General features: G+C 37.8%; 1 long non-coding RNA gene across 1 annotated transcript in view; it reads right to left on the reverse strand.

Moving 5' to 3' along the window:
* Nucleotides 1–18885, reverse strand: part of LOC146432337 (uncharacterized) — a 136989-nt gene that overhangs the window by 111354 nt on the left and 6750 nt on the right. The window lies entirely within an intron of this gene.

Below are 18885 nucleotides of genomic sequence, written 5' to 3' on the forward strand. Positions count from 1 at the left end.
TTCTATAGTAAACAAACCAAAAGTAACAGACTCTTTAAAAAAAATCTCATCTATTAGGTAATTTTTAGAGCTCTGTATGACTCCTAAGGTTATCACATTCTCCCAGATATTTCTGCATTCTCTCTCTTTTAATACATTTGAACACAACCTCTCAAATCTGTGCAAGAGAAGTAGTAATAAAAGAAAACTAAGTTCTTTGCCTTGAAGATCCAGAACTAATAAAGCTTCAGACTTGGAAAGCTTTACTGTACTGCATTTTCCTCATCAGAGCAAAAGCAAGGAAAGATATTAGCATTAGGAAAAGACATCCTTTACTTGAAGTATCAGAATCCAAACATGACTTATGAATTGTTAGAACACACAGTTTGCTATGTTTGGATGTTTTCTAATTGTAGCTCAAACTTTCTTTCAATTAATAACATCATAAGATAAAATCCTCTCTAAAGCAAATGTGGAATTTTGCCCACAAGTGCTGTAAGAAGTAGATTCAAATGTTGCATGACTGTGTTTAAAATTAAGAAATACCTGGTATTTCTTAATGCCAATTTATAAAAGTATAAAAAGCTGCATTACATACATTCAGAGAATAGTTTCCATGACGAGTTGCTAGATGTGTAACATCAAGATTTAATGACAGTTTAGCACCACCTCTAACACTACTGCACCTGAAAAGTACTAATGCTCAGCACGAGGAATAAAAAGCATAAACCCACTTCTTTTTCAGTACTCTCTTTTCCCCTCAGGAGCACAAAGGCTAGCAACTGTCCTCTAGCACCAGTACCAAACAAGGAGCTCCAGGTAAGAAGTAGCCCTCAAAGTTTAGGCGAACATCAGGAAGAAGTAGGAAAAAAAAAGTTATTTCTACATTAATTTTCCTGTTCCTAAATAGATTTTACATCATTTGAAAACAAAAATATGTAGGGCGATCATAAAAGGACCGAAACTACTGAGGGAAATGTATGCAGGTGAATTCAGTTTTATGTGAATTAGAACTGGAGATCATGGCTTATCCTTGCCATGGGACCACACAGAAATCAATCTTGCCAAAAAACCCAAAAGATAAGGAACAGTCACTTCAGACTGTGAGTATAAAGAAAAATTATTTCTGTAAAACTGTGTCTTGGATTGATGATATGATAATCCTTTATCCCCTATCGTTGGCTTATATGCCCAAGAAAGAAAAAAATGTGTAAAAATGTGTGGTCCTGTCTCTTTAACTGCACCCAGCCGCAGAGAGAAACGCGGGTTGTTTTGAAAACATTTTCTCCAAGCCTCGCTCCGGGGGAGGATTCGTCGCCCGGCAGAGACTGCGTGCTGGACGGGGGTCGGAGTGAGCTCTGTTCCCGTTTTTTCCATTCTTCTTCTTTTTTCCTCGTTCGGACCCCTTCTCTTCGATCTGCTTTGCCACCCGGAGACCCAGGAGGGCCAGAGGACAGCAGAGCTCTCCGGGGAGCTCCACCCGGCCCCGGGTGGGGGGCGAGGAGGAGAGGGGCTGCGTCTGAGAAAAGGACTTTTTAATCAGGTTGAATAACTGCCTTTCACCTTGTTTTTTCCCCTTCCCCTGTGCCTTGCAGGGCACTCTGCGTGGTTTTGTTAAATAAATAGTTTTTTCTTCACTTCCATCTAAGAGGTTCTGTTGTGGGTGGGGGAGGGGGTGTCGGGGCCCTTCGCTCTCGGAGGAGAGAGTCTTATCATTAACCCGGGACAAACTGCAAGAAACTGCAGCTTGTTTAGTTGCCTTGTTGAGTTACAAAGAACAGCTGACAAGGATTGAAGGAAGTGGCAGAAAGCCAAGGCTATCTCAAAGCAGAACCACTTGTCTGCTGTATATTTGAAGATGTAATAACCAGTCTCCTGTCTAACCATGGGGCTACCTTCCCTTTTTTCATCCTGAAGCACTTCCAGGACTGACTGGGAGAATATTTGAAATGAATGACAATCCTGCCTGTGGGCCCCATGCCAATCTTGACAGGAATACCCAGTATGATATATCCAGGGGGAAAAAATTTTGATTCTCTTTCAGACAGGAGTCAAATCCTATGGTCTAATATAAAGTCCACTAGATTCAGTGTATAAGCATCCAAAAAAATCACAATCTCCTAAGGAGCAAGAGCAGGATGCCCTATGAATAATAGACATTAGCCTCACTGAACGTACTGAAATACTTTTCAACACAAAAGCATACTTAAGCTGAAAGATTTCAAGACAGAGCCAAACATCTAGAGTGCTATTTTGAAGGGTAATTCATTATGTTAGTGATCCTATTGATTAACAGCAAACCCCTGTTATTAAGGTTAGATGTACATATTGATCTTTTCTTTTTAAGGAAGACTTTGTATGAATATTAATGGCTAATGCCTAGAATTGAAGAACTGAAAAATGATTTAGCAAATTAAATGAGACCAGGTTCTCTGTTCCCAGCAGTCAGGCTACATAAGCAAAATGCCCCATCTGATCTGATATTTATTTTTACTATTTTTAAAAGGAATTTGGAAGAAAATCTTTGTCACAGCCTCTCACAGAAAGGAAAAAGCTGGGTAGGAAAGCGTAAACAAAGAAAGGTTAGGTTACAAAAGTATCAGAACAGATATTGTACAACCACAGCTTACAAAGGGCTGAAAAATTCAATTGTGGATGTAACCCAAGGCATAACTCATGTGTCTCTCTAACGCCAACATAAAGCTGCAAATTGAAAATAGGTTTACTTTTCTAGAGCTTAGAAACACTACAGCATCATTGAAACACCCCAGTCTTCTAGTGCATGATTTGTTTCATTTATTACCAGTGAAGTTTATCCCCCATCTATGGGTCTAATTTTCCTGACATCCCTGAATGCTTTACACTGCAGCAGTCAGCTGCAGAGATGCATCTCTCATGATCCTGATGGGACATAAAGTAGATAAACGACCAAGTTCCTAGTTTCTAGTGCAAAAAACCGCTTAAGCACAGACAAATCTGATTATTCAAGAATATTGTCCTCTTTAGCCTGCTCCAGCGGCAAACATTTTAAAAAATAGCTAAACCTATTTTCTCATCAGATGAGGCCATGTGTCCAGCAATGTCTGCACACAGCACATCTAAATAAATGTATCTTCATTAGTTTCATGTCAGTGTTAGCTCAAATAATAACAAAAGTACTCTCAGATTGAATAGGCTGCCAAAGCCAGCCAGCTCTTTTTTCTACAGCATTATCATCCATTAAAGCTGTTGATGATGAAATTACTTGCTATCCCTGTCCTTCACACCACCTGACCAAGCTCAGACTACTGCTCTCTGCTGTCTGTATGCAGATGACAATTCATATTGCAACTCAAATAAACATGAGAAAATACAATGTTATGTTCCCGCAGCAATAATTTAAAATACTGACCCATTAATATCTGTCACAAACAGGGGAGACAATCTGCTAAACAGATTCAGCAGCTCTATAAGAATGCATACATATAATTTAAAACATATATATTTTCATTTTGGACAACCTAAATTTAAAAAAGTACGTATAGAGGAGAGAAAGAAGAATATTGTGGAAAATATAACAAAGAAGGTAGATATTTCCTGCTTTATTAGCAGCTTACTATCAGCATTAAAGATGAATAATGCATGACTACCTAGAAATTAGACGTTCAAACAACTGCAGAGAGAGGTAAGCTTGAATAACCCATCACATCAATCTTCAGGCAGACAAATTAGGGTACATTACTGTCACAGCTTTTGCTTGACATGGTTTCAGATTTTAATCCAGTTACGTGGAAAGCCTTGGGAACATCAAAGAAATAACTTTTTTTCCCTCTCTCCTGAACACAAACAAGTGAAAAGGCTTTTTAATAAATCCTTTAAGCTGGATACATAGCTCATACAGAGGGAAAGAGAACATAAAAATATAGATTTCTCTAAATTCTGTCTTACTCTGGAAGAAGGAATGATGCCTCAATTACACCCCTACCAAAACAGAAGCTTTTAGAAAATTCTTTCACTAGACAGCAGTTCACTGAATTGCTACATTAATGTACATTTCATGCTTTAAAGTCAGGGGGCCAAAGCAGAAATGGATCAAGAAAAAAGGCATGCCATGCCCCCTTTAAAATTACATTAATTATTTTTCCCACCTTTGTGGAAAGGTTATTTACTGTATCCATATTTCTCACATTCCTAGCAAGACTGAGTGGGGAGACAAGATAACTACTTGTTATTTCATTTACAGAACTCAAATAGCTCACTTATTTCATTAGATTTGTCACGACTTACAGTGGTCAAAGTAAGAGCACAACTCTCTCTACATTCTGATAGCATACAGCTGAAAGGCTTCTCTTCTTCCATTAAGGTCAACCAAAGCACCCTGAGGGCAAAGTAAATAAGCAAAGAACAGCCAGGAAAAACTTACTTGCAGTGATGAGATACTCTGGTAATAACTAAGTCATGGCATTGCCAAGGAAGAAGAATCTCAGGAGTAAAGTGCCTAATTCCTGTAGCCATTACACTTGCAGACTCAGAAATCATTCAGTAAAGGTTGTGAGTAAAGGTGCATCTATGTTTGTGTCTTTCCAATTCAAGATTTAAACAATTTCAAGATTTTGTCTGCAGCTGTGGACTGCAATTTTAAATACACAACTGTACTACCATCATAGCACAAAATAATACTGATTGGATAGGGATATGGCTGGAGTCAAGTTCCAAGAGTCATGGTTTTTCTTCCCAGTTCTGCCATTGTTATCTGTATTTTCTTGGTTGAGGCATTGGAGATCAAATGATCCAATTTGACTATCAGTTTAATCAATGCAGTAATAAAGTGCAATTGTCTGCCCTAAATATTACCAGTGGTGTGACAATATCAGTTAGCTATAAAATTCAGTTTTACTTCTAAATGTTACAGTCAACATGAAATATTCACCTTAGGCTTTTCAACTTTAGACTGTTGTGTGCTCCTGAAAAAGACAGCATGCACACTGCTAACAGGAATCTGCATTCTCCTCATTATATTTTCCTCCAAAACTAGCTCTGGCAAATTTCCAGAGTTACTTTCCCCAAGCAGAAAAAAACCAAACCAACAATGAAGAAAGATGAGTATTAAAAAACCACATACAAATAAGCACTTTATCCAGGCTAGAGGGAAAGAAAGAAAAAACCAGCAACACACAGAAGTTATCCAGTTCCCAAACAGCTTAACCACCTTCCACTTTGACACATATGATTACTTCCTGCTGTCTCTGGGCAAAGTGCAATCACTGCTCTCATTTGTGCTAAAAAACCCGATGAAATTGTGCTATGGCATATGAGCAACAAAGAGCAGAACAAAATCTGACCACCATGTCCCTTCCATGATGCAGGGCATAATGCTTCTGACAAGTCTCAGTCACAAGACGTCTTTAAAATTAGATTTAAAACCTTCCAAAGTGAACAACTAGAACAGCAATGAGGTAAATATAACTTTTTGCCAAAATGTTAAGTTATCTGAAGACATTAGCAGGATCCTGACTACATAGTTATCACATCTTGTCCAAATTCTCTCTACTTTTTGTTTTATCCAGGTCCTGAAATATGAGCAATTGAAGAATATTTATTATTGAATAATTTATATTTTTTTAAAAATTCAAAGTAACTATCCACACAAAATTGCAAATGCACCAGGTATATTAGTGATAGATCTTTTCAATTTGTCTGCACCCAGAATATTGGCATTGTTGTTGCTGTAGGGATTATGCTGACATTAGCTTTTGGCAGCATATGAACAGGTGACATTCATTACTTAAGTCATGTTCCTCTAGAGTAAACATTTGTAAACAAATTACTGCTTGAACTGCCATTTCCCAGCCAACAGTACACTCTAGTCATCTGCTTTGGGCACAGCTCCTCCCACTTCTAACAGAGAGGATACTAGAAGTGCAAAAGGAAAAAGAAGTCACAAAATAGATTCAACTGCTTTGACACAGAAAGGAGCACAACAGGAATGACTAAACTCTGTTCTGGACAGAGGCAGCTAACAAAGCCAGGTGAATTGTGTTCCCTTTGTCTTTCAGGAAAAAAAAAAAAAAAAAGCCAGCAGAACGAAACCAGAAACCCAGCAAAAACCAGAAAAGGGCCTGAAAAAGAACAAAGTAATTTTCTCTATATCATCAAAAATTCTGACTTTGTAGTAACTTTGAATTTTGATTCAATTTAAATCAACACAATTTTACAAAGGTTGGAATGGTCACAGAGAATGGCAGCAAGGATTAGTGACTATACTTGATATTAAATTGAAATGTCTTCCTTCACTGGTTTAGATCCATTAAGTAATTTTTTAAAAATCTATTGTTTTTTAACTTATGCTCAGCTCTTCTCTATATCTTGTGCTGAGCCACCTCCTAGGTAGAGAGTAAAAGCAACCTTTCCAGCAAGAAGGGAGGTTTTAAATTACAATACTGAACAAAATAGTCCATTCCCTGTTGAAAAAAGCCCATAACATTTCAAGAAAAAAAGCATCTTAGTAATGGATTATTTAAAGCCTCCAAGAAGAGTCTTCTTTGGTAGAAACTAAGCAGAAAATTAGAGAAAATGGAAACAAATACTTCATTTATACCTGTGGCTATGAAAGCAGATTAAAAAAAGAAGATGAAAGGCTGCAAGTTCCACTGCTGCATATCCTGAGCCACAACAGGCTCAAAAGGCTACACACACATTTTTGCTCTCCCAGGGAAAGAGAGGACTAGAATAGAAATTCTAAACTCCAGAGATGATCCCTATCCTTTCAAAACATACCCCAATAATGGATTTTTTTTTAAAATAAAAGTAAATATCAAGAGAACAAACTAAATATATAATACATTTTAAACTGCTCTAGTATTGGAAACTTTGAGGATTGGTATTTTTTTAAGAGCAACCCAAGAAGCATATAAAATCTAGTATAAATAGTTCTCTAACGATTCTCAAGCCCTTCTACATTTATTGCTAGTGACAACATTCAAATACAAGGCAGTGTAATAATTAATATCACAATTAATTATGGTAATTAAGTTTCTTTCAACTGAAGAAACTGACTGCTTGACAAGAGATAAGGGATACATTATGACTTATTCAGCTGAGCAGTTACTTGTGTAAGCAGACTACTATCTTTGATAAATCTAGTCACGTAAGTAATGACTGTGTAGAAACAAGTAGTTTTTAAGATAAATGAAATCCTTATTTTCAGGTACTCACAAAAACTCTTGTTCTAGCCAAAGAGGAGAAGGAGCTCTAGGCACAGGCAAAGCAGGTGGATGCCCAACATGGAAACTCCTGGAGGCAGCAAACCTGCAATAGTGCTGCCACCTGCTATTCCCACAAGTGATCAGTTCCAAAAAGATCCTGACAGCTGAGTTTGTGGGGTTTTTATAGCTTAGAAAGTCTTTACTCCTCCAGGGTCTCAACCTTAAAAGTTAGAGACTGAGCAGTGATTCTATAGAATGCCACTACCTCCATAAAGAAAATAAGCTGTAAAAACCTGTTTGCTTGCTTTCTATGGGATAATGGAACAACATGGCTCCTTTAGGCAAAAGTGTATTATATAAACAAACAAAAAAAACTGGAAAAAAAACCCCAGACTTTTCTGTCTGCTTCTGGGAAATTCAGCAGGAGGTTCTAGAGAGAGCAGAAGGAAGACTGGCAGAGGGCAAGGTTTCCTTCTCTTGACAGTAGGGCCCACATTTTGGGCTCACACTACCCTATTCTACTCATATCTGCACCACCAAGCAATAGGCCACATGATTTCTGTCTTTTGAGGTATATCACTGACGCTTTGCTCTTGTGTTTGTCATAGGAGTTTGCATTCTTTTTCTGGGGAAACATGCTTACCAATGCTGCTCTAATACAGCTACAATATAACATTTCCCACCACTATTACTTGGAAGATTTTATTTCCAGACAGCCCTGACAAAACCAGTCTGTCTCAATGCTGCTTTATCCAACGTTAAAACATAAGGCTTGGAGATGACAGTTGAATATTGCAGTCTTTGTTTTGGCAAAGCACCACATATCACATCTGTCCAAGTTGTGCCCTGTGAAATAATATATTCTAAGCACTAGAAACCCCAAAATATAGATCTTATGTTTTAAAGCAAAAGTGGATAAAACCAGCCCCTTTTCTATTTGTCTCTGTTTTCTTTTTCTTGATTCAGCATTATTTACAGATAAGCTACAAACTGTAGAGAGGCAATAAAAAGAAAGCTGAACTAACAAAGCACATGACAGTAAACAGCTTATCAGCAAGAGCTGTATCATCTCCTTGCCTGTCTCTTTCAAGTTAAAGGAGATCTAGCATTTATAAGGGTGCTGGTAAACACATTTTAGAGATTTGAAGCAGACAAAGGATGAATGCAACACTTCCCAAAGTCCACATAAGGGCAGAAAGATATGAACAATCATTATCTGTGCAACTCAGCAGGAGAAAGCTCCTCAAAAGTGTGCAGTGAGAAGAGACAGGGCTGCAAAGTCAGCTCACTGCAGACCTTTCTGCCCCAGCTTTCCCAGCTGACGTAGCAGCAACTGACAGCACCACAGAAAAGAAAACATCACAGATTTTTGGGTCAAGCTGCTTTCTTCCTATAGAATATGGCCTCAGATTTAGAGGAGACAGAAAATAGATTATTAGAAGGTAATTGTAGCTTTTATCTATAGATATCTCAAACTTGGATGATGCAATCCTATGAGTAGCTTTCAGTACACTGGCTTTTTTTTAACCTCTGCTAAAATAAAAGCTCTCTACTACACAATTGATCTTGCTGTTCCCCTGAAGCACTCACTTCAAGAAGTTTGAATTCTAAACCACCAATATTTATACAAAGAAAAATTGCCTTTTAGCATATAAAGTTGTCAAGACAATAGAGATTTATTAAGCATTAATCAATTTCTGAATGCATTTGATTTATAGTCCAAAGCTATCCCTATAATCACCAACATAAATTTTGGTTAGAGAAATAGCTCTTGTTTTGTGCTGCCAAACAGCCAAACAGTCTTAAAAGGATACATACAGAAACCACTGATCCACATTCTGCACTAGTTTTTACATAGAAAGTTAGAGAGGATGATTGGTCCTTTTGTAATAATTTTTACTTCAGTTGTTCAGCTACTAGATGAGCAGGACACTTTCTGCACTAATGAATGTAGTGCTGTGTTGAGTACACATCACTGGCATAGCTCAGAGAAAAAAGACCAAAAGCCTGGAACACCAAGGGAATCCTGTTAAATCAGAAAGATGCATTAGTCTTGAAGCCTTCCAGGACATTATCTCAGAACCAACTCCCAGACAAAGGTCAGAAAAGAAGTAATGAGGCTGCCCTGGAACTGTGTTGAGCAAGGAAGACAGCAAGACTTTTTGTAATTTGGACAGCATTAAATCAGAGAGTACAATCTTACAGAAATGTTTTTTAAATTTTAAAAATATAATTTGAACCACAAATTCAGTTATTTTTTCCAAATATTTATTTTTGCAAATACTCATAAATCCTCATGCATTTGTCCAAATTTACAAAAGGACTAATCATCACTACTGGTTTAGCTTTTATAAGATCTATTAAAGGCAGTTTTGATTGTGGTGATATGAGACACGTAAGCATTCATTTGTACAGGTGCACATCAAAGCTTCTGAAACCCAGTCCTAACTAAACTTCTTGCCTGCAAAAATTCTATGTGTACTCCACCTTGATGCCCTCCTCCAATTCTCAGTGCTCTGTGATCCATTTTAGCTACCAGTTTATTTTCTTTTGTGTTCCCTGGGACTTACAGGGAGGATGAAAGAAACATGCTCCTGTCTTCCAGTGTTCATACTGGTTCATGATTGTAGAATAAAGAAATTTGTAATTGGTTTTTTGGGGTTTTCTTTTGAAGAATCAAAGGCCATGCCAGCTACAATTCCTCCATAGTTACACGACGTATTGTGCTAGCTTTTTAAAGGATAAAAAAAAAATTAATCCTTGCACTGAATGATGGCAGTACAATAAAGTAAGACATTTGGAGTCCTAACAATAAAGTAAGATATTTGGAGATATTATTGGAGTCCTTAAGTCAACTAAAACATTACTTTGTTCCAGAATATTTTAACTGGAACTAATACTCATATAGCATTGCCCTTTAAATTCTGGCCTCAGGTACAAGGACTAACGCAACAATGAAACCAGAGATCCCCAGCCTAATAAATAAAAGCAAGTGCAACAGCAGAAAAACATGTCCTGATTCAGCACTGTAGAAGTACACATGAAAACTGAGAAGCTCCTTAAACAGTATAAGAATTGGCCAACATTCATAAGGAATAAAATAGTTTAGCTGTGGAACTCAAGACAAACAGATAAGCACATCAAGCATGTCTGACTGACAGCACTGATAGAGCCCAAATTAAAATACTCATCAGCTTAAGTGGATTGTAAAGTATAGGACAACTTCAATTACAAATTTGAGTTAAATCTGCATATGTTACATATTTGAAGTCAGCCTTTAAAGATAAGCGTTTTTCAGGAATTTCTTCCTTTGTGGGCATCATGTCAAACTGGCCACAGGGACAGATCAAATGGTGGGTGATCTGCTGTACTGACAGTCTTAGACACAGGAGTGACAGCAGCTTAGCACCTTTCAATGGGTAGGTATGAGGTAGCAGATGTTGAAAACACTCTTGTGACAATGAGTAAATAGGGATTACTCCTTACAGGTGTTATTCAAACCTTCCAGAAATTCAGTGTGAAAAAAGCGGAGCTTGAATCAACTCTGGTTAGGTGTCTCTCCTCACAAATGACCTGCTGATATCAAGTTAAAAATGCCTTAACCAGATCATAAAGGTGAAGTTCAACTCTATGAAATACCAGTTTAAATCCCACGCACCAGCTGGAGTTTACACAAAATTTAAGAAGCACACAAGTCTTGCATCAACTTCCTGCTCAGGAATCAATTTTGCCTTAACATACAAAGCAAACTACAGTGAGAGAAAGGTTACAGCATAATATTTAAAAGAAAATATGACATTCAGAAAAAGGTAAATACCATCATAATCTCTATAGTCTTCACTTCCTCACTAAGCTAAAAATGAATAGGTTAGCTATCAGTTCACTCAAGAGGAGTCGGCATAATACACTGAAAACAGCTACACAATTATTTTTATATGAAACCCAAATATTCTACACAAAGAAGTTCTAAATACAATCCCAGATCACATCTTTCTTTGTTGCAAGCAAAAGAAAAAAATGAAAAAAATATTTTAGAACAATCTTCCTCCCAACACCCCCTCCCTAAAATACACCAAGCCAGGAGGATATTCAGATGCTGGAAATTATTGCAAGACTACAGACATTTTGTCATTGCTCAGACTGACAACATGAAATGAAGGCAAAGAATCAACCAGCTAATGAGGTACATTGAGTTTTGACTGCTAATGTAGGTGCACACCAAACCAGCTGAAGGTGGAATCAGTGGCCAAGCCAGTATCTTTCTCATTTAATACAAATGTGTAAAATAGCTCAGTCGTCTCTTCCCCATTATTATCTCCAGCAAAATTTTAATCTGAACAGTGTTAGTATAAATTTATAACAGCAGTATACAGGTCAGACAGTATAAATTAGTAGATTTATTTGTACTGGAAGGAAAATTGGAGTATATTAAGACAGAACAAATGCACATGATGTAAATCTTGCTATTACTATCCATGGTGATATTGGGTCAGAGTGGAGAATGAAGTAAATCTGCTTATTCTGCAAAACAAGTTATTTACCCCTTGGGTAGCAATGTTTGGAATCTTAGTGCAGAAATCTAAGGAGCTTACTCTAATTGTTCAGGAAAGCAGCAGATGCTAGGATTAAAATCCTAATTTACATTAAAAAAGTGATCTGCTTTGATTTCTCTTCTCTTTAGGACACCACAACCCTATGAGAAAAAGGTTTACTAAAAACTTAGAAACTCCTAAATCTTCACTTCCATGTAAAGTACTCTAAAATCCACATTATCATCTCTGCTTTGAACAGCTGACTAATTCATAGTTCCATACCAAGCTTCTCACATGTGATAGTACAGCACAGCTCCCCAACATTCAGTTCAGCTGGGTAATTTCATGTCTGTTCAGCACAGATAGAGAACTAATAGAAGGCACTGCTGGCCAACTGGCAGGGGACAAAACCAAAAAACCATATACAGGCACACTCTGAGCATGTTCTTTAACTTTGCAAGAATTCATGTACATATTGTAGGAAAGAAAAGAAGATCCTTTTTAGTACTTATGTAGTTATTTCTATTTTATACCTAATACTTGTCTCTCAGGATCAATGCAATATTCAATCAATGCAATATTCCCTTTCCAAAGGATGTCTAAACCATTTTGTAAGGGATGACTCCCTCCTCTATTGATCTCCTCTAGCCATATCACACGTCTTTTGATACAGCTCTGTCAGCAGTAGGAGGAAACTATTATTTGATTTAGCTCATCTTGCTGCTGTGTTGTAGGCAGGCGCTGTGCCCTCTGTCAGCTCAGAAGCAGCACTGAACCCTCCTTCTCGCACTGTTATGGCAGCACTTGGCTCTCCCCCTTTGTCACAGGGCATTAGCCAAGATGCTTCCTGTCAGGAGCACTGAGCTGTCATTGCCCACACGTTCCCACGCTTGACAGGAACAGGCAAGGCTGAAGGTAGAGTGTGTGTGAGCTGGAGCAATGCTGGAGGGCAACTGGGCTCATTACTCCCTTCTCCAGCTGGAAAGAGTATTTGTTGTTGTGTGACCTTACCCCACCAGGGCATCTCAGCCCCGAGATTATCAATATGCTCAGCCTAAATCAGCTGCTCATTTAATGTCAGCATGTCAAACCCAGGTACTGTAATTTTATTACCTGAGCCAAATCAGCTTGTTTGATTAATTGTGATTGTTCCTGGGTTCAGCCAATGTCGCTGTTGAGCAGCTAGCAGAGTAATGAATGCATCGGTTCTCAGTGGCAAGAAGGAATGACCTTTATTGTTTTGATTTCATCACATTTATAGAGTTCTCAAAAGTCACCCAGATTGGTCAGTCAGAAGCCTTCCCCCAGGCCTGATTGGCCAGGCCTGCACTGCCCAAGTTCTGGGACACTGTTCCAAAACATCCAAATTTTATCTTTATTTACAAAACACAAGAAAACTTCTCACGGGAAAAACTGTGCTAGCCACAAGCCAATAGAACTTAATGCATTAAAGACCCCAAGCTTTCAGACTTTTTCCCCTATATAAACCAAACTGTTTTAAAGCTTAATAAGGCAACAACCACTTAGCAACACAAGAGACTATTTTCCCACATGCAGTTTAAAAAAGCTCCTCTCCACTGTTCAGTGAATGTAGTTAGGAAGCCAGTTTGCACCACTATTACACTAGTTCTATGCTGCAATATCAAAGTAAAAAGCCACAAATCTTAGCTTCATTTTTATCTAGGCTATAAATCATGAAAGGACAAAGCTGAGTCTCTTAAAATGATGTATTTTTAAAAGTCTGTCGTGAAACCTGAAGTCCCTTGAAATTATACCTGAGCTGATGCTAACCTACTTGCCTAGAAATAAAAATTTTCACAGCAAATCACTATCACAAATATATATATATATATAGTATAATGAACTATATATGCATAACTCACATAGGATGCTACCTTTAACATCTGCTGGCATTAATAGTCAGAACTAAGCAGTAGGGTTTCTATAGGGTATTTTAAAATATTATTGATATTGTTACTATGTCCCTATTTTTAAAATGCACACACACACAAAACACCCCTTGAATTTAACATTAGGCATCACCCAGTTTTGTCTTCAGGCTTCTTACTTTACAGTTCCTGGTTTCTGCCACCCAGTGATTTGGCATCAGGGTTTTATCTCTGTTAAAGGACATTCCTACAATCAAGAATACTACAGAAAAAGCTTATCTCAGTCTCTTCTGTACTTTAAATAATGAAGTTTTTTCTCCTTCAGCTCGTAATCAGAAGCCCCAGGATTATTGCCAAATGTGTGTTTCTTGGATACCAGGCAAAGGCTTCCTGTCTACCATTTAGTTCTTTAGTTTCATTTTCTGAGTCAAGCTGAAGATTCAAAAATATATTCATTCACAGTTTACAGACTTGCAAAAAAGAAAGGGTTGTCTTCATTAACTCTTAGCAATCAAAAGAAAAAGAGAAAATTTAATTTTGACTGTTTAAGTTCAAAATTATGTTCTGATTAACTGTTTCTTTAAAAATCACCTAACTTACATGAAAAAGGGCAGGGAATTACAGGCCTTGTCATAACTTTGATCCCTAGGAAATAATCTCTAAACTTCTTAAAGGAGTGAGTTTTTCCTCATTTCCTCAGAAGTGAAAGAGAGATCCAGAAGTGAAGAGTTCCCTTAACAAACAAAGCTTGATATCTACTAAAAGACAGCATAGGGTGTTACAATCCTAGCTATGATCATGAGACACTCACAAGAGGTAGTTGCACTTCCCATGAAATGAAACACAAAAGAGGCTTTGGCTGCCACTCCCCATGACACAGCACTTCCCCAAACTGCCCTGTTACTGCAAGATCTATGGCACACATAAGTCATCCTCTGCTTTCCATTTGTCTGCCATTTACAAATCGCTTTCCCTTCCTTTTCAGCTTTTACCTATAGATTTCAAAAGGTATTTATTATTTTCCTTTCTTTTTGAAAGCATGGCCTTATTCTTCTCACTATTATTTCTATTAGCAGGTCCAAATGGAAGCACTGGGTTGTATTCAAATTGCTTTCCCCCATAGTAAAAGATAACCAACAGCCAGAGCTATCTGACCAGGCAATATGGAGCAGATTTTGCTGCAAATGACAGTTTATTAAATTTACAGAAGTCCCATTACCAAAATTATTTCAAATTTAATTTACTGTCAGTTTAGTAGATTGTGTTTCTAAGCATTTATTTTCAAGTTACTATGGAAACAAGTCCTAATAGTTCTATCATAACTGAAAATTTAAGATGAGTAATTTTAATGTAAAATATTTAGTGTGACAAAGTGACGTTTAGGGGGGCGATAAGCAGGTTTTTAGGTGTGGGCACGGTGGAGGCAGGTGCAGGTGGGACCGGAGTCATTTCCCGAGCAAGAGCTCCCTCGAGCGGCGAGAGCGGCAGCCTGGGGACTCCGGAGCGAGAGGGGAGCTCCGATACACACGGGCTCAGCTCCCTGGCTGCCCACGAAAAATCATTTCTTTAATGAAAGGAGACAATTAAGAGGTACAACTAATACCCAAGAGATAGGGAAGTTCGTAACCTTAAGGTCATTGAATTCAGCTCAGGTCAGCTGCACCCAAAACTGTCGCAACACACAGAGTATTTGGAAAAAAGTCAACAACAATATTACTTGGATTTGGAAAACTAACACATTTTAAATACCAGGCTTTTCTCCCTGTCATTTTTTTTCTTCTTCAAGATTTGGTGATAAAAACGATAAAGGAACAAGAATGTTCTTTGAACTGCATGCTTCAGTTTTAATCAGAAATTAAGTATGCCCATTTCATCTTACTTGAGGGGGACTGATTTCTTACCAGATGTAAATAAGATTTCAAAGTTCAAGTGTATCTGAAGATACCCAAGATGAACCACTCTGTTCTTCTCCTAGTGTGCCTGCTTCTCTGACAATCAAGGTAGAACCGGAGGACTTCAGCAAGGCAGTGTGGCCACCCCGGACTGCTTTCGGCAGTACATTCCCACAGTACTAGGAATATCCACAATCCTTATCACAGAGCCAGTCTGCCTCTGCTTCACTGCCACATGGAAAAGTTCTGAGATGCAGGGGAAAAGCAAATAAGCAGCAAGAGAAACGAGTTTAAGCCCTTTACCACAGACTTTTCCTAAAGGGAGCTGCTAGCATGTAACACAGCACAAAGCACACCCTGCTGACGGCAGTCGTTTGGCACATGATCTTAAAGAACTGTTCTCAGCTTTAATCAGAGATGGCTGGAAAGCGTTCCAGGGAGAGCTCTGGCCTTGTGAAAACCCTAGGTTCTTCAAGCCTCAGAGCTCCAGCTGAGAAGTATTTTGTCAGTGACTGCCACCTCCAGTTCAGCAGAGCTCAGCCGCAGCCTGGCTGCAGGAGCTCCCCTGGCCGCAGCTGTGTGCAGGAAACCAGCCGGCAGGTGAGCGCAGACTTGCAGGGGGTTGCACTGGGTATCCACTTGCAAAGATAAAGTGGAACTAAGCATTTCTGTAGTTTCTCTTGGCATTTTTTTTCCTCAGGAATTAAATGTCAAATTCCTTCATTCCTTACAGAAAGAAGGGGAAAAAGGAAAAGAAAAAAAAAAAAAAAAAAGGAATCTCCAATACTTGACTGATATGCTAACTTGCATGTCCAACATAACACAGAGTATTTAAATGGCATTTAAAAGGTGGGGAAATTACACACACAAAATAAGTCAGATTCCCTTCACAGTCCCGTTTGTCTAGATTCCTCCCATTTTCTGATTAACTTGCAAATCAGATTTTAGCTGGAGATGCTGCATTTATCTCATGAAAAGGATAAGTACTGTGCTCTATTGGAAGCATTAACCAAAATACATCACTGGGCCAAGTTCTTTAGAACAGCTTAATATCACAAATAGCCTTAGATGTGAATGAGGCAGGCTGGACTTTATTTTGGGGGAAGTTTGATTAGAAGATCTTAAAGCACCCAATCTTCTATACGAACCCTGTGTCCAAATAATGAAAGACATCTTTGAGGAATGTGAGTTTGAATATCTTAAGTATTACTGTTTCTCACAAACCCTTTCATTTTTTTTTATTCAGGCCCTTTTTTCCCCACTTGGAATTTAAAAAAACAAACCAACAACAAACCAAAACAAACAAAAAACAAACAAAACCAAAAACCACAAACAAAAACAAGTCCCCAAAAACCCCCACCAAAACAAAACAAAAACCCAAACAAACAAACAAAAAGTATTTAATAAATAACACAGGAAGATATTCTATTTCCTCACCTTTCCCCCTTTCCAAACTTCTCTTAAGGACTTAGAAATGAGTCATTATTCAAGGGAAAGAGTATAATGAAAGCTAACAGTTATTTTTCACATTTTCACAGAGTACAAAGGTAGCAGATGCATGAATAAACAATTCCTGCTTTTAATACTAGAGAGAATATGCAAATGAATTTTAGTGTGTCTCTCCCCTAAGTTACATATTATTCCTGAAGGCTAAAGAGTTTGCTGGTAGCTGAAAGGCAAAGCTCTCACTTTCAGATACTCTGTCTACATTATTAGTTCAGTGACAGATAAAAAACTATTCCAATTTTAACTTGTTATTCAAACATATTTCAAACTGGCAAAGATCAGACAGACATTGGGTGAAGCTCCAGACTTGCACTTATGCTGAAATCAACAGTAAAAGTCAGAACAACTGAAACAAGTCTGAAGCTAAAGTTATGAAGTAACCTTTAAAACTACAACAAATAATGCAATAGGTATTGGTGCATGGTAAAACAAACTCATAAAAGTCTCTATATAAGGATAAATGTGCCCTTTAGTACACAGCTCTGAAATAACACTCTTGAACTGGTCAAGAAATAATGATCCAGCTTGTAAAATTGCTTCATTTTGGAAAGCTCCAAATGTGACAATTCTCTGCATTTTCTTCTAAGCACAAAGATCTACCTTGTACATTAAACTTTTATCAGATGCATTTTTTCCAAAGTAACACATAACTCTAGACATCAAGATTTTGGCTATATAAAGGAAGAAAGAAAATGCAGATACCTTCATAACTTAAGATGAAACATTATTCTTTGTCACTTGTTTTGCGGTCTTTACACTCATGAAAATAACTCTAGTTAAATATTTTGTGTAAACTAATTTACCTGAAACACAGTGTAAACTGGAGAGAGCATGTGCAATGGAAGATGGAAATGCAGAAATCTGATATTCAGCAGTTTCTAAAAAATTCCTTATGTGTTTATTCCTAAACACTGACTATAAGTGTGTTGATCTAGTAATATTTTGACTCCTAGCTGTAATAAATTTAATTATAAACATAAGCTCAAGGCATAGATGAAAGAGCCACCATTCATCAGCAGCTGGAATTCAGTAACTGTCAGGAATCTGTTTACTCTGTTGAAGGACAAGGTTCTGTCAAAAGCTGGACTGACCTCATTTAAAGCAGATTATGGGTAGGCTAATGAGCAGGATAACCACACCTGCTCATAGAATAAATAAGTATTGAGTGAATTGTTTCTACAGAATACTTTCATTGCAGTTGATACATCTCCCAGCCTCAAAATATTACACAATTTTGCTGCCTCCTTCCTTCTCAAAAGATATGTTGTATAGCAGATGGACACCTTCATTGGCAGCTTATTACCTCCAGAAGCCATATTGCTGTTGGGTTTGGGTTTCTGCTAAAGCATTCTTAAAAAATGAGTAAACATTAAACAACTGCTGTTTGTCCCCAGTTACCTTCTCCAATGGCTTCTTTCACCCTGGCTGAAACCTCTGTACACTCCGTCCAGCACTACCTTACTACCACTCTTCACGGTCATTCCCCTCTCACCCTACTTTTAGAGGGCCTGGTTTACTTGTAACAGCTGCAACACACCTCCAGGAAATTTTAAATACATCTAAAGGTGTAGCAACAGAATTGTTACATTTATGTGACAGGAAAATATCCTTGTTACTCTGCTTTTATTGAGAACAGGCCTTCACATAAAGAACAGACACAACACAAAGTAGGAAGTGAGAGAATGTTTTTCTTCACAGAGAATGCTTCCACCCTTTATGGAAAACAGGCCCTAATAGGAGAGACTGTTAAAAGCATATAGTTCAAAAATAATAAACTTCAGCTGAATCCAAATTTTAAGCATGAAAATACAAAACCTGTGTAAATCTGTGTTTGCATACAGAGATGGTGGGTTTGCTTTTTTTAAAAATGTAGCCTTTATCTTAAGAGTGGACAAAAGAGCAA

This window comes from Lichenostomus cassidix, chromosome 11 (genome assembly GCF_008360975.1).
Source record: "Lichenostomus cassidix isolate B80296 chromosome 11, HeHo_3.0, whole genome shotgun sequence".
NCBI lineage: Eukaryota > Metazoa > Chordata > Aves > Passeriformes > Meliphagidae > Lichenostomus > Lichenostomus cassidix.